Below are 14,803 nucleotides of genomic sequence, written 5' to 3' on the forward strand. Positions count from 1 at the left end.
AAAAAACGAAATAAGGAGGGAAAGGTTTTATGATAATTCAAGGGGAAGCGCTTTACTGTTGAAGCAAGGTCGGGCTGCCTTAGAACGCGTAGTTATAAAGCGAGATTCAGTAACGAAGAAGAACAATGTACATGCTGCGGGGGAACTAAGGAAACGATGGAACATGTACTGATTGAATGTGGCGATATTCACCCAGGTATACGTGTGGGCACGAGTCTACATGAAGCCCTGGGTTTTAGGGACAACAATGGAAAGCTGCACACGTCCGCGATAGAAATAAGTAAGAGACGGTTAGAGTATTGGTGGCAGAAAAGTAGAGATAAAGAACAAAAATAAATAATGGGGGAAAAATAAGGTCATTCTGCCTTAAGAAGCAGAGAGATGGACCGTGAATTTATATTGTTTTGGTATAATAACATAGATTTAATCAATGTAGATAAGGTATTAGGCCAACATGAAACAAGGAAGCTTTTTTTTTTTTTTTTTTTCTTCGAGCCTGGTGGCAGACATGTCACCGCCCCGTTTTAAAGGGGACGCTCATAGCATCCATCCATCCTGAAACTTTCCGGCGATTGCTGGGCGCGGCTAGCGCGCGTTGCTGTTTTGAGCGCAAGAAAAGTCAAAGTTACGGTGCGCAACACACGGAGCTTCTTTTGATGCAACTTCTGTGAGTTGTGAAATAAATTACTGTCGCTGTGACTGATTTACGAAGGGTGGGCAATGTTTTAAGCGGCTATTGCATAGATGAATGCTCCTCCACGTAGCCGCTGCAGTAACAGATAGGGCGTGTAGTTGGGGGGTTGAAGTTTTTTTTGTCCTGCTGATCGATACGATTTTCAATGCCCTTTCGCCACTGTAACGATCATAGCGATTTCACTCTCGCCTTTCGAGCCCCACAACAACGCCTCACTTTTTTTTCTTTTTTTTATTCGCATATATGAGCTGGTGTGTGTAATAGGAGAATCTGTTGCTGGGCTGTTGGTATACATGCTTGATGAAACGAAAAAACCAGCTTACGGACGCTTACACAAGAAGAAAAGACACTCGCTGGAACTAGCAACAGGTTAATGAAACCACATAACGTTCCCTGATAAGCCAAGCGCGCATGCGTCGCACATAAAACACGTGTGATTCACAATAAGAGAGAATAACATCAGTAACCACATTTTTTTTTAAATAAGCAATCTCTTTCTTTGATAGTGACAGATACAGTAATGCATTTGTTCGAACCATATGTTTCCAGATTTGCGCTTCAATCACTTCCCGTTCATATTAATTGCGTGGTTCCCTTACCAATAATTTGCGTGCCTTTCAGATCAGGAGAACAGCCCACACCCGGCAATGGGCAGGCAGATTGCTCCTCCTCGTGGCGATAGACGTCTGATCTGATTTGATTTACACACCCATGTAACACAAAGAAGCTATTTCCGTCTAAAAGACGTCTTGAACGGCTATCAAAAAGGGCTAATAAACGTCTTGGTCAAGACATTCCCGTAGCCGTAGACGTCTATCCGACGTCTGATAGCTGTGCTAATGTCCCGCTAGTTGACGTCTTTAGAAGACGTTTTGAAAAGACCAAGATAAGACGTTTTATAGACGTTCTTGTTTTTTCGCCGTTTTCGAAATTTTGGACTTTCAAAATATAAAAAAACTAATATAACTGTCTTTGCAGATGTTTGGTCGGCAGCCTGACGGCTACCATAGGAAGATAGAGATTGAAGGGACCGAAAGAGCTCCCGCGAGAGCACTTCCCGTTTTTTCTCACACTTTCTATGTCAGTCGTCGAGCAAGTGACCAAACAATCATGCAAGATCACTAGCATACGTACATACCTGTTCACCACGCATGTCCCCACTGTTGCATATATAAGTTTTCGACGCTGAGTTTACTCGCGTTTATTGCGACGACCGAATCAAGTTGTTGCGGTCGCTCATATATGCCGCGTGAATTATTGGCTACTTCAGCACACCAGATATCCAATTTTCATGTAAAAGACATCGGTTTATAATAAATTGAACACGTACGCAGGGGATCAACACGTATACTGTACTACATAATGACGTTTAGCGGATGGCGCGCAAATAAATAATCGCGCTTCTCAGCAACAATAAATTATCCCATGATGTTGTCAAATCGGCTTTATTAATGAATAAGCACAACCAAATGTGGCACAAAACACGTCGGAAGGTGACCGCACAAGGTGAAGCTGAGTGGCACGGCAGCGACGTAAATAAAATTCTGCATGAATGCACTCCAAGTCTCGTCAAAGAAACTGCACTTGCTTCCGCATTAGCTGGCGTGGTCTCAGGCCCAATATCTTGCACAAACAGCAGTGAAGAAAAGCTGCATACAGAGAAAGCAAGTAAGCTACGTAGGATTTACAACAAATAACAGATCATCAAGTCACTCTAAAGAAACATTTCCAATTACAGATATGATAAAATGCTGTCATGTATTAAGAAACGACAATCAATCATAACCGCACCTACTGGCGAGGCGCCTACGGTAGAAGCTTTGCACTTTTGTCAGCGACAGGCCGGCGTAGTTGTAAGCATGCTTGCCTAAACTATGTCGGCCTGTCACTAGCGTGCGTGCGTGGAGCCACGAGCTGTAACGCGCAAAACATAATTACTCAAAATAGGGCGAGTCAGTCTGGCTTACGATTCGCACCGGCGCGTATACTATAGTTTCGCGTTCGACCACGCGGTTCAACCTAGCAAAGAACTGTTCACAGTTTAATCACAATGCTAAAACCTTTCAGTAAAAACGACGAAAGGTCAGGTGCACTTACCGAAAAAAGCACTCCATCTGAACGTGCACACGTTCTTAGCTGTTTGTCTGGCTGCAACGAAGGTGGTGAGCAGAACAATCGCTTCTTGAAACGAACGTACCGACGAAGGTACCGTCGCAAAAAGCACAGTAAAGCTTGTTTCACCAAACACTGATGGAAAATATGCGGCAGACAGTATGATCACCGTTACTTGATGCCAAACAGCCCGTAATCCGTTCATCCGTTCACAAACAAAAGCTGACAACGCTACACAAAACGCAAATCACCGCCGGCCGTCGCCTAGCTCTGCTGCCGATTGAGCCGCCGCAGCCGCCGCGAACTGGCGGCTGGCGCGAACTAGTGGAGGAAGAGGGGAAAGGGGGAGGAAGGAACAAGTATTCTGAAACAAGCCTCACCCTTCACTTGACCGATCTGAGCACAGCGTCACTATTCAACAGAAAGACACAACGGTTCTCTCAAAATAATCCCGCCTATTGCTCAATATTTAGTAAACATTCCTGCCAATAGGTGTGTCTGCCATCGTTCGCTGTTGCGAGAGCGTTGCGCGGCCTTAGCCGCCTTGGCTTGAAAAGAATGTACTTACCAAACTGCTGATAGAAACGCGCCTTGCGGAGCGAAACCAATTATTTTGAGGGCTTTGTTTTCTGCGTCTCTTCTTTCACTAAAGCGACAGTCACCGCTCTTTAGACATGCCGTTTTGGCGTCTTTGCGCTCGTGGACAAACATTTGAAGAATCATTTATATAGTCGTTGCGCGCGCACTTTCCCCCAGAATGTCTAAAAATGTCTCAAAGTAGACGTTGTGGACTTCTTTGGCAGAATACACTCTGGCTATGTCGTAGCTGTTGAAAACGGTAATAAACAGTACGCAGGCATATTTGAGAGGCGAGTGCTTTATTTTGCAAAAATGTCTATTCTTGATCTTCTCGTAAACCAAGACGTCTATAGCCGTCCGTAGCCGTTTCGAGACGTCTTTTAGAGGTTTTGTGTTATATGGGACCCCCGCCTATGTATGCGTAAATGCTTGCCATGATTAACAATGCAGAAATGGTCACGACCAATAAACAGCGACGACGACGTTTATCTAACAGGCGCTGGAGCATCCCAAAAGGAGCCCAATCCCTACGGGTCTCCCGCTTCCTAATGACAGCTACTTCAGTCTCCCTCTACATCTCTTTTCTCTGTACACGAGTATGGTTTTGCTGTCACCACCCTCCTGTTTTTGTTTTTTTTTTTGCTTTTATTGTTACCGTGGGCACTTGACTACGCGGTCACTCCCAGCTTCGTTGGGTCCAGCTGTTTTTGTTGTCAAACGCTGCCCCAGCAATTTCTCTGCACGTACGCTGCATGCCCTATGTGCACGACCGCCGGAGGCTGTAGCGCGTCCCTCCCGTCCAGATGCAGCGGCGGACCGTCTTTGAGACAGTTGCAGTTTGCGGACAGATACAAATGCCGGTCCTTCAGAAAAACAAGCATACGTAAGTGCAGCAAAGCGGCACGCGTGGTGCCGATCGACAAGGTCCTTCAAACGAATGAATGGCGTGAACATGCGCTGCAGGGAATCAGCTTAAAAGAAGAATAAAATGCTCGACCCCCACCTCCCTCCATTTTTTTTTGGTCTCTTTTATGTGTCATTGTGGTGGCCCTCTTACTGCCTTCAACTCCGCGTTTGTTGATCCCTCCGGAACTACATCGTAACCAGCGTATCCCGACCAGGGGACGCGCTTCGCACCCGCAAGAGAAGTTTTCAGGAGAAACTGGCGGCAGCGCCCCTGGCGGGCGCCCAGGCTGTCGACGCGGAGAGGGCCATGGCGGCGCGGCGCAGGGATACGGCAGTGAGCCCACTGCCCCATTCTAGTACACTGTAGACTCCGCCATTGGAATTCAACATGAGGTTAGTGTTATTGACTCAAACTTCAGGTCAATGATGGCACCGTGGTCACTTAGGAAGTCCATTCCAAGTACCATAAAAACCGGAATATAGGTCGAATTTTTTTTTCAGAAAAACGCGATGAAAAGTCGATCCTCGTCTTATTTACCGGTCATTGGCAGAAAAAAAGTGGAAGTCTCGCAACAATGGGCAGCTGAAGTCAGAAGCCTCCATTGCCATCGTGAGCATCAGCAGCGGCGGGCTGGCGGCACCGCTGGGCAATGCCATTTTGCTTTTTCTTCTGTCAAGTGTTGCTGCTTCGGTTATCCGCTGTTTTTATTTTCTTTTTCTGTTTCTTTCAGAAATAAGTGGTAGCTGACGGCAGTTTACGATAGGCTTTAAGAAAAAAGTTATCGAGTATGCCGAAGCGCACGGCAACCTGGTGGCACAACGGGAATTCGGTGCATGGGAGAAAAGCGTCCGATAATGGAGGAGCCAAAAACAGCGCATCACATCCTGCAGCAACCAAAGAAAAACTTCCGTTTCATGGACGGACTGCAGTGCACCCTGAACTGGAAACGCTACTCGCCGAGTTCGTCCGGGAGCTGCGCGCAAGGTCGCTACCCATGACAGCGGAGTGCATCTGCGTGAAAGCTCTCGAGATAGGCCTGACTGGCTGCCCAGGCGGCGCTGCGAAAACGGTGCTAAAAAGCGCCCCCTACGACAAGTTCTTTGGTTTCGAGTAGTCAGACAAGCGGCCGCATGCAGCACTAAGCTCAGATGCGCAATGGAGCCGCCGCTGTCGGTTGTGCTGCGCTTTGGATCTCGGCTAATTTCTGGCGTGGCTGAGTTCTTCAGGCCAAGCAATCTGCGTAAACGCAAGAAGCTCGTCAACGTCAAGTAGGTTTACGACGTGCAGGAGATTGAAGGAACCATTTCGGCGCGCTGCAACTCGCAAGTGCAGCGAATCTCATACGACGTTGAACTCGAGTTAAGTTTTACGAGGCATGCTTGCGCGATTAACGACAGTGCATAAACGAAAAGATTGCTGTTAAGAATGCCGACATGATTTGCATTACACGACGAAACGGAATCAAGAAAGGTGCAGTGACGAAGGCTAGCCGTCGGCGGCCCGAATGAGCGCATTCGCGTCGTGTGCCGTTTTCTGCCGCATTCAGTCGCAAACACACTTTTTCCCCATGCACGGTCCTAATTTTCAACATTTGCTTCTAGGGAATTTGTCAAATTCTGTCAGCGTGCGGTGGCGGTCGAGAAGCGACGGCGCGCAATGTTTACAGCCGGCCGCTGGAAGCAGCCGGCTGTAAGCTGCCGGAAAAATCGTAGGCACATACGCAGGGTGACTCATGGCATCGTTTTTCTCGTTTCGCACGAAATGCCGGCTGCATATCCTCGTGATCGCCGTCGGCAGCCACGGCCGTGCACGCGCGTACGAAAAGTAATCAGCACGTTACGTTGTTGCAAACCACGTTTTGCTCGCGTACTCACTTCACGCGTCGGACGGCACGTATCCAGCGGTTCCGCCGCTCCACTTCGTACGGCTTGCAGGGGAACCAGTAAAACCGCACGTTAGGATCCTTACCCCCATGTTCGAGGCAATTAACCACGCAACAATAACGGCGGCGACCGCGCGCTGCTCAGAGCCGTCGCCCAGACCACCTGCTTTCGGCACGGTTTGTTGAAGCAGGGATCGCTCGTCAAACATGTCAGACTCTGCAGGCATAGCGGACAAGTTCCTGCGTACGTTTTAAGCACTTTTTGAGCCTGAAAACTAGGCGCAAAATTAAGTAAAACGCTTAAAGCAACTGAGAACTGCGTAACTCGCCGGTCGGCGTCCACTTTTGACTACCCAAGCAACTTCGGCGCACGCCACCAGGCTCCGCCACAGTACTGAAAAACTCCAGCGCGTCAGCCCTATAGCGCGCGACTCTGGGCTCATGAGGGCGCAATGCAAGGGCTCGCCATCGTGGGTGCGCCGATTTATGAAGCGGAAGGGCTGTGCGCTGCGGTGGCGTACTTCCGTGTGCCAAAAACTGCTTGATGATTTCGATCACAAGCCGATCGAGTATCAGCGCTTCGTCATACAGCTTCGTCGACAGCGTTGCTACATGATGGGACACATGGGCAACGCTGACGAAACTCTGATCTGGTTTGATATGCCCTCGAACACGAGTGTGACCGCAAAGGATCAAAGCAAGTGAAGCTCTTGACAACGGGCAACGAGCATTTGCGATTTACAGTGATGCTTGCGTGCACAGCCGATGGAAAGAAGCTGACCCCTTATATCATTTTCAAGAGAAAAGGGCTACCGAAAGAAGACTTTCCTCGGGATGTGATAGTGAGAGCCAGGGGCGTAGCCAAGGGGGGGGTTGGGGGGTTCAAACCCCCCCCCCCGAAATTTTTCAGTTTTGCTTGCGTATATATACACGCACACATACAGACGCACGCACGAACACTACATAAAGTATGGTTGAACCCCCCCCGAAAAAAATTTCTGGCTACGCCCCTGGTGAGAGCAAACGAAAAAAAATATTACACCATCTCCCTCTAAAGGGAACCATGAGGCGATGCGAAGCCGGAGCATTTGCACGATCGCGTTGCGTTGGCGTTCGTTGGGCATGCTACCAACCTCGCGTCGTGGAACGCGAAGAGGAACACTACGCGCGTCGTGTCTTCCCTCTAGCCTGGCCGTTAATTCTCACAGGACGAGCGGGGAACGCGGTCGACAGGTGCGTGAGAGGTCGGAGCGTAGGAGTCGAGAGAGAGAGGCGGAAGGAACACGCATGCGATAGTGCTCGTCATGGCGTTGCGCAGGAGAGAATGAGGCACGCGAGCGCGAGAGGGGGGAGCGTGTGGAGCGAGGGGGAGGAGGTGTGTGGAGAGGGTTTGCACATGCGCAGTAAAGGTGGTCACGCCGCACACCACCACCACCGGACTGAACTCCGCCATAAGATGCTTCGCATCTAAAAGGGTTCATGAATGAGTCCCTCATGCTCGAATGGATCCGGCTCGTGTGGAATCGGCGACCCGGTGCGCTTTTTCAGCAACCGAGCATGTTGGTCCTCGACTCATTTCGAGGCCACCTCATGGCCGATGTAAAGGGAACCCTGTCCGATGGCAAGACGGATCTTGTCGTGATCCCTGGGGGACTAACATCAATCCTCCAGCCACTGGACGTAGTGCTCAACAAACCCTTTAAAGATCGCGTGCGCGAGCTCTACAATGAGTGGATGCTGGGCGACAACAATCCCAAGACCCCTGCTGGCCGCCTACGACGTCTACTTCTCGCGACCGTTTGTGGCTGGGTGTCGTCAGCATGGAAATCTCTCCCGGAAGAGATGGTGTGCAAGTCTCTTCACAAATGCTGCATCAGCAACGCATTGGATGGAACGGAGACGAGGCACTCTGGGACCTTACTAGTGACAAGCAGGCGTCTGTCCGACTCAAGTTCGGACGAGTCTGAGTGATAGATACTTGTGGCCTTCTGGCGTTTACTACATATCAGTGTCCAAATAAAAAGAAATGTCACCACAGTGCAGCTGGTTGCGTCGCCTTTTTATCAAGGTAAGGGTGCGCTGTGATACTTTGTGATTTTTTTAAATTTCTTTTTTGGAGATTCAAAGTTTGGGGGGTCGACCTATAGTTTGGGGGGTCGACCAGTCCTGGCAGCAGTGCACAAAGCGATCTGCCGGCTAAACACATCTGCAATTCTTTGCAGGAAATTTCACGTGTACGCTTCGGTTGCACGCTACAGCAAAACACCCCTTCATCGACGTATGGCCTGCAACGCATCGAGAACCGGCATCTTGACGCTGCTACCTGATTGCTGGACAAGCTATCACGGAGTCGGCGCAGAAGGCTGTCAGCTGATTCTCGGCTGGCTTTCTAAGCGCTGGGATTCTCGCTCCCGCACAGTCCGGCAGCAGTGCACAAAGCGATCTGACGGCTAAAACACATCTGCAATTCTTTGCAGGAAATTTCCACGTGTACGCTTTGGTTGCACGCTCAGCAAACCACCCTTCATCGACGTATGGCCTGCAACGCATCGAGAACCGGCATCTTGACGCTGCTAGCCTGATTGCTGGAACAAGCTATCACGAGTCGGCGCAGAAGGCCTGTCAGCTGATTCTCGGCTGGCTTATAAGCGCTGGGATCTCGTCTCCCGCACCAGTCCGGCAGCAGTGCACAAAGCGATCTGACGGCTAAAAACACATCTGCAATTCTTTGCAGGTAAGGAAGAGGTCTCCCTCTACTACTTTCTTGCTTTTTTGCACTGCTGCCGGACAAAACATTTTGCTTTGCACACTTGTTAGCGGAAGTTCCTATAATGAATAAGGGTGACAAGAAAGAAATCGCAACGTTAATCTCTGATTTCCAACGGGAAGTACGAGCCGAGATAAGGTCACTAAAAGATAGCCTGAAATTTTGCTGCGATACATGTGATGAAGTAAAGGAAATAGGAACCGATATCAAGGCACTAAGAGCGGAATAAAAGAACTGGTTTCTCAGAACGAAAAACTAAAGCCGAGAACCATCGGCTTGAAAAGAAAGTTGAAGAACTGAGCCAATATCAAAGAAGTAACAATCTTGAGATAAAGGGTTGTACCAGAGGAACTTGACTCAACTGTCGTCGTGAAAAAGAATAGTGAGCTTGTGGGCGAGCCAATATCTTGACAATGACATCGGACATCTGTCACGGGGTGTCGACGGCAAAAAGGAATGAACGGAACATTGTTGTCAGGCTCATCTCGCACAACAAACGTAATTCGGTGCTCGCAAAAGCAAAGAAACAGAGGATCCTTTTCTAGTCACCTCGATTACGAGGGAGCGGAAAGCGTTATTTATATTAACGAGCACCTGACGCGACAGAACAAGCAGCTTCTTGGCGCAGCCTTAGCGAAAAAGAAATCTGCCAAATGGAAAATTTGTATGGTCAAGTGGAGGAAAAATCTTGCGCGCAAAGATGAAACGTTCTGATGTAATCCGGATAGCAAGCACAATTGATTTAGATCTCATTAGGTAAAGGAAGGGAAAGAGAAAGGAAAGGCGGTGTTTTTTTTTCTTTTTTTCCAGGTAACAGCTTTTCTTTTTCTTTCTCAGTTCACCATGTCGACTATAGAAACAACAATACCAATAAATAATGATGCCTCCTTTACCATACTACACCAAAATATAAGAAGTATTAGGAACAAGCATGAAGCATTCGATGTCTTATGAGTTCTCTTCACGCGGACATCGATGCAATACTGTTTACAGAGACATGGCTTTGTAATACTGACATGTCTCCTGAGTTCACTAATTATAGCATAGCACGCTTGGATCACGCAGGAAGAGGTGGAGGGTTGGCTATATACCTCCGGCAGCAATATTGTTTTCAAATGCTTGATGATCTGTCTATGAGTAATGGTGACATAGAGTGCCTAGCAATAGAAACAAATTCTTTTTACTTGCCGTGGTATATAGACCCCCAACTGGCTATAAGCGGCATTTTCTCAGTCATATGGAACAACTCATGCATTGTTTTAATGAGATAAAAAACCCTATTTTTATCATGGGTGATGTGAACCATTAACATGATGAGTGAAGAGTTGTATGCGCTTGATTTGAAAAACCTTGTAGCATCATATGGATGTCAGAATGCCATTATATATCCAACTCGTATTACCCACAATAGCTCCACGTCACTTGACGTGTGTATAACAAACCTAAATAGCTGTGATTACACCTCGGGCATACTGTGCTCAGACTTAAGTGACCACCTACCTATCTACATTTCTACACAAAACTGCTGCATAAAACTAAACGCCCAAGGCTTGCGCGGTACAGATGCATCAATGACAAATCACTGCTTAAGTTTGCCGAATTAATTGAAAGTGCTGACTGGTCACCTGTGTATGTGCAATGCAATCCAGATAGCGCATATAATACTTTCCTAGTTATCTTCTTGAGTGCTACGATATTGCTTTCCCGACACAACAGATCAGAACATGAAAGGGTAAGAACAGAAAACCATGGATAAACAGCGACCTCTTGAAACGAATCAAGCAGAAAAACACGCTTTTTCACAGATTTCTTGCTACTAGAGATATTGCAATACTGCGTGAATACAAGCAATTCCGCAACAAGCTAAATAGTGACACTAGGAAGGCTAAACTTGCCTATTATGAAGCCATCTTCTCACGTATAAAATCAGAACCGGCAAAAATATGGAAACAGGTTAATTCCTTAACTGGGAGAACAGCAGCATCAAATACACCTAAACAAGTAAAAGTCAACAATATCATTCTAGAGGGCAAGGAACTGGCGAACGCGATTAACCAATACTTTGTAAATGTGGCTGTTTGTGATGAAGTGACAACACAATATGAAAATGAAACAAGTAGTTGCTTGAACTCTCTCGTACTGCACGAAGTATTACCAGAGGAAGTCTACCGATATATAAAGAACTAAGGACAAACGTTGCGAGTGGTTATGATGACGTAAAGGTGGCTCCAGCTAAAGCCGTCGCATCTATACTTTGTCCCGTATTAGCATATCTGATAAATTATTCCTTTCTGATTGGAATCTTCCCAACAAAACTTAAGGTGGCCAAAGTTACACCCATTCATAAAGGTGGCAACACTAGTGAATTAACAAATTATCGTCCGATATCCGTATTACCTGTCTTCTCAAAAATTTATGAAAAATGTATAAAATACGCGCCTTATGAAATATCTTGAGAAATACAACATCTTATCACCGCATCAATATGGTTTTCGCAAAAATAAAACCACGGAAGAGGCACTAATTGATGTAAAAAGCCGCATAATAGAAAATACTGAAAATAAAATGTTCACGTTAGGTGTCTTCCTTGACCTGCGTAAAGCGTTCGATTCTGTTGACCATCATATTTTACTGTTGAAATTAAGCCGCTATGGAATTCGAGGAGTAGTCTCTGATTTATTTAAAAGCTACTTATCATCCAGACAACAATTTGTTAGTATAGACAGTGAAAAATCCGAGTATTTAAGCATAAAGAAAGGAGTTCCACAAGGGTCCATTTTAGGCCCCGTACTTTTCCTTTTATATATAAATGATATTACACAGAATGCCTTCCCACGCATTGTATCAACAAAATACGGCTTCAGAAATTCTACCCGCAAAACCAAAAAACACGCACGAACTATGGCAAGCAGGCTATTGATTATAAGATTGTACAATTGCTAAACCTTCACGAATCGAATATAGACTTTACACTGAAAACAAAAAAATTTAAATGTCATCATAAATCATTTCTTCTTTCGACTAACGTCATAGTGGATCCATAGGCATTTACATTTAGGAATACTTGTATACTTAGTTGATTCCCTTTTTTTTCTTTGCTGTAAACAATGATATTAAAACAGAATCGTTTGATTCCAATATTGTTTTCTCTTTATGAAAATTATATTCCGAATGTATATTATGTAGAAAGAAGCCTGTTTCTTGTAAAACATTTTTGTGTATGTGTGCAGAAGTAAGCACGTTCTGAATGTATAAATCTTTGTGAATGTATATGTATGAAAAAAAACATGAATATGATAGCATAAAACCAAGTAATATCTCATACTACTGAAATGTGTATAATATGTGTATAATATGTCACTTATTTGTATATGTGTATGTTACTGATGTGTAAATGTGTATGATGTGGCACTGACGCAGACTGTATCAGGAGGTCAAGACCTCGTCAGGCTATTTAGCCTTTAGTCTTTGCCTCCCGCAGGGAAATTTTGTATTTTTTTTCCTGCAAAATAAACAATGTTCAATGTTCAATTCCGGACCGACCTATGTTCCGGTTTTTACTGTATCACATCCCTGGAGCAGTTTTGTAGGATTACAAAGCTCGCAGGATAAGTCCGGTTATTGATGGTGACTCTCGCCGTGCAGACACCAATCGGCATTATCAGGTGGCCTCCAGCTGTCCGGATTTCGGGTCCACTCCAAGCGTTTTTTACTTTCTTCAGCTTGGTGGCGAACAGCCCACTAACGACGGAATAGTCCGATGCAGTGTTGACGAGAGCGGTGACGTTGTGGCCGTCGATGAGAACGTCGAGGTCGCTAGTTCGTCGTCTTGCGTTGTGGTTGGGTCGTGGCGTCGGGTCACGGCTGCGTCGGTTTGTTGCGCTGCTTCCATGTTGTGTCGTCGGGTCTTCTTCGGTCCACGAGGTTTCGTTGGCAGGGCGAATTCGTCTGCTTCGCGTCGTGTTCTGCAGGTCTCGTCGTGTTGTCGTCGTTGGCGGCCACAGAGGATCTTCGGCATTTCGTCGTACAGCAACCGCACCTCCATCGGTTGCTGCCGTTAGTTTCCCGGATACGGGCTAGGTGACCGGCCCCGGTTTGGGCCAGTGTACTGCCGGCGGTGAGGTGACATGTAGCGGCCGGGCGACGGCGAGCGGGAAGGTCGTCGTTCTTGCCACTGTGTTCCGGTGAGGTAGTCGTCGATGTCGCGAGGCCGTTCACCTGGCTGCGGCCGCGGCGCGTTGACGGTGAATCCGCGTAGCCCCATCTGTCGGTACTGGCAGCGGCGGTACGTGTGGCCGGCCTCCCCGCAGTGGTAGCAGAGCGGGCGGTTGTCAGGGGTGCGCCAAACATCGGTCTTCCTCGGCGCGGATCGCTGGCCGGCTGGCGGGCGGTATGACGTCGGTGGTGGCGGCACGATGGCTCGTATCGTTTCGCGGAAGTCGTCGGAGCCGAGGGCATGAACAGCTGCGCTGTCTTGAAATTCGCGGCGAATTGTACTGCCGGGTTCGCATTTCCAGCGTCTGCTCGATGGTTGCAGCTTCGGAAACAAATTCCTCGACTGTCTTGGGTGGGCTCCGCATGATCCCAGCGAAGAGCTCCTGCTTAACTCCTCGCATGAGAAGGCGAACTTTTTTTTCTTCGGGCATGGTAGGGTCTGCGTGGCGGAACAGCCTGGTCATCTCTTCCGTGAAGAGCGCCACATTTTCGTTCGGCATCTGCACGCGGGTCTCGAGCAGAGCCTCAGCCCTCTCTTTGCGGACGACGCTCGTGAATGTGGCGAGGAACCTGGCGCAAAAAATGTCCCACGTTGTCAGCCTTCGCTCTTGGTTCTCGAACCAGGTGCAAGCGGCGTCTTCCAAAGCGAAATACACATGCCGTAGCTTGTCTTCACTGGTCCAGGCATTGAAAAGGGCGACTCGGTCGTAGGCTTCGAGCCAGCTTTCCGGCTTCGAATGATGATCCGCGGAAGGTTTGCGGCTCCTTGGGCTGCCGGAGAAGGATCGGCGCCGGCTGCAAGGGGTCGGTCATCGTCGCTGCGGTCAATGTTGGGATCTGGGGCTGCCGGCAAGGAGCCCGTAGTCTGGCTGCAGTCCCTTCTGCCTGCGGCTTGTTCGACAATCCAGATTTTCTTTGCAGTAGTCCTCGTCGCGGCTTGGGCTTGGGTCAGTGCTTCGTGGGGGCGTCCGGATCATGAAAGAAGCAGTACCTCCACCAGATGTCACGGGGTCGTGACGTCGACTAAGACAGCAGTCGTCGTATTCGAGCTGAAACTCTTTATTTGGCCGAACTTGTGGCCGCGAAATGAAAGTCAAACTACAGCAATACACGCTGTACACTGATAGCGGCGAACAGGACGTTGGCCGTCGATAAACTGACAAGCGGTCAAGCGCGGCGGCATTTATACACGTGCCGTCGAATATTCCAGCGTTATCGCTTGTTGTTGCGCAAGCTCTAGAATAAGCTCGAGTGTTCGCGTCTTGCGCGCAATCTTAACAAAACGATCTACAGTAATCGGGAAGCTTCGCGAACATTGTGGCACGGTTTGCGCTGAGCGTTGCTGACTGTCTTTGTGGGCGAAAACCGAATACAGCAAATAAGAAACGCACGTGGCACTATGCTACTTGAGTCGGTGTGGATTTCCGTATCAGTGTATTTGTCGAAAGGCACAAGTATCGGAGGCGTCTGCAAGCGTCATTTCAGTTCTTGAAATGGTTCGACTTGCGCCGTTTCCCACATGAATTCCACGCTGATCTTCGTGAGGTGCGTTAGTGGTTCGGCGATCCGTGAAAATTTCTTTAAGAAGCGTTTGTAATGGGTGCACAAGCCGAGAAATTGGTGTACGGCCTTTTGTCGGTGGGTGGT

This window comes from Rhipicephalus sanguineus, chromosome 6 (assembly GCF_013339695.2).
Source record: "Rhipicephalus sanguineus isolate Rsan-2018 chromosome 6, BIME_Rsan_1.4, whole genome shotgun sequence".
NCBI classification, from domain to species: domain Eukaryota; kingdom Metazoa; phylum Arthropoda; class Arachnida; order Ixodida; family Ixodidae; genus Rhipicephalus; species Rhipicephalus sanguineus.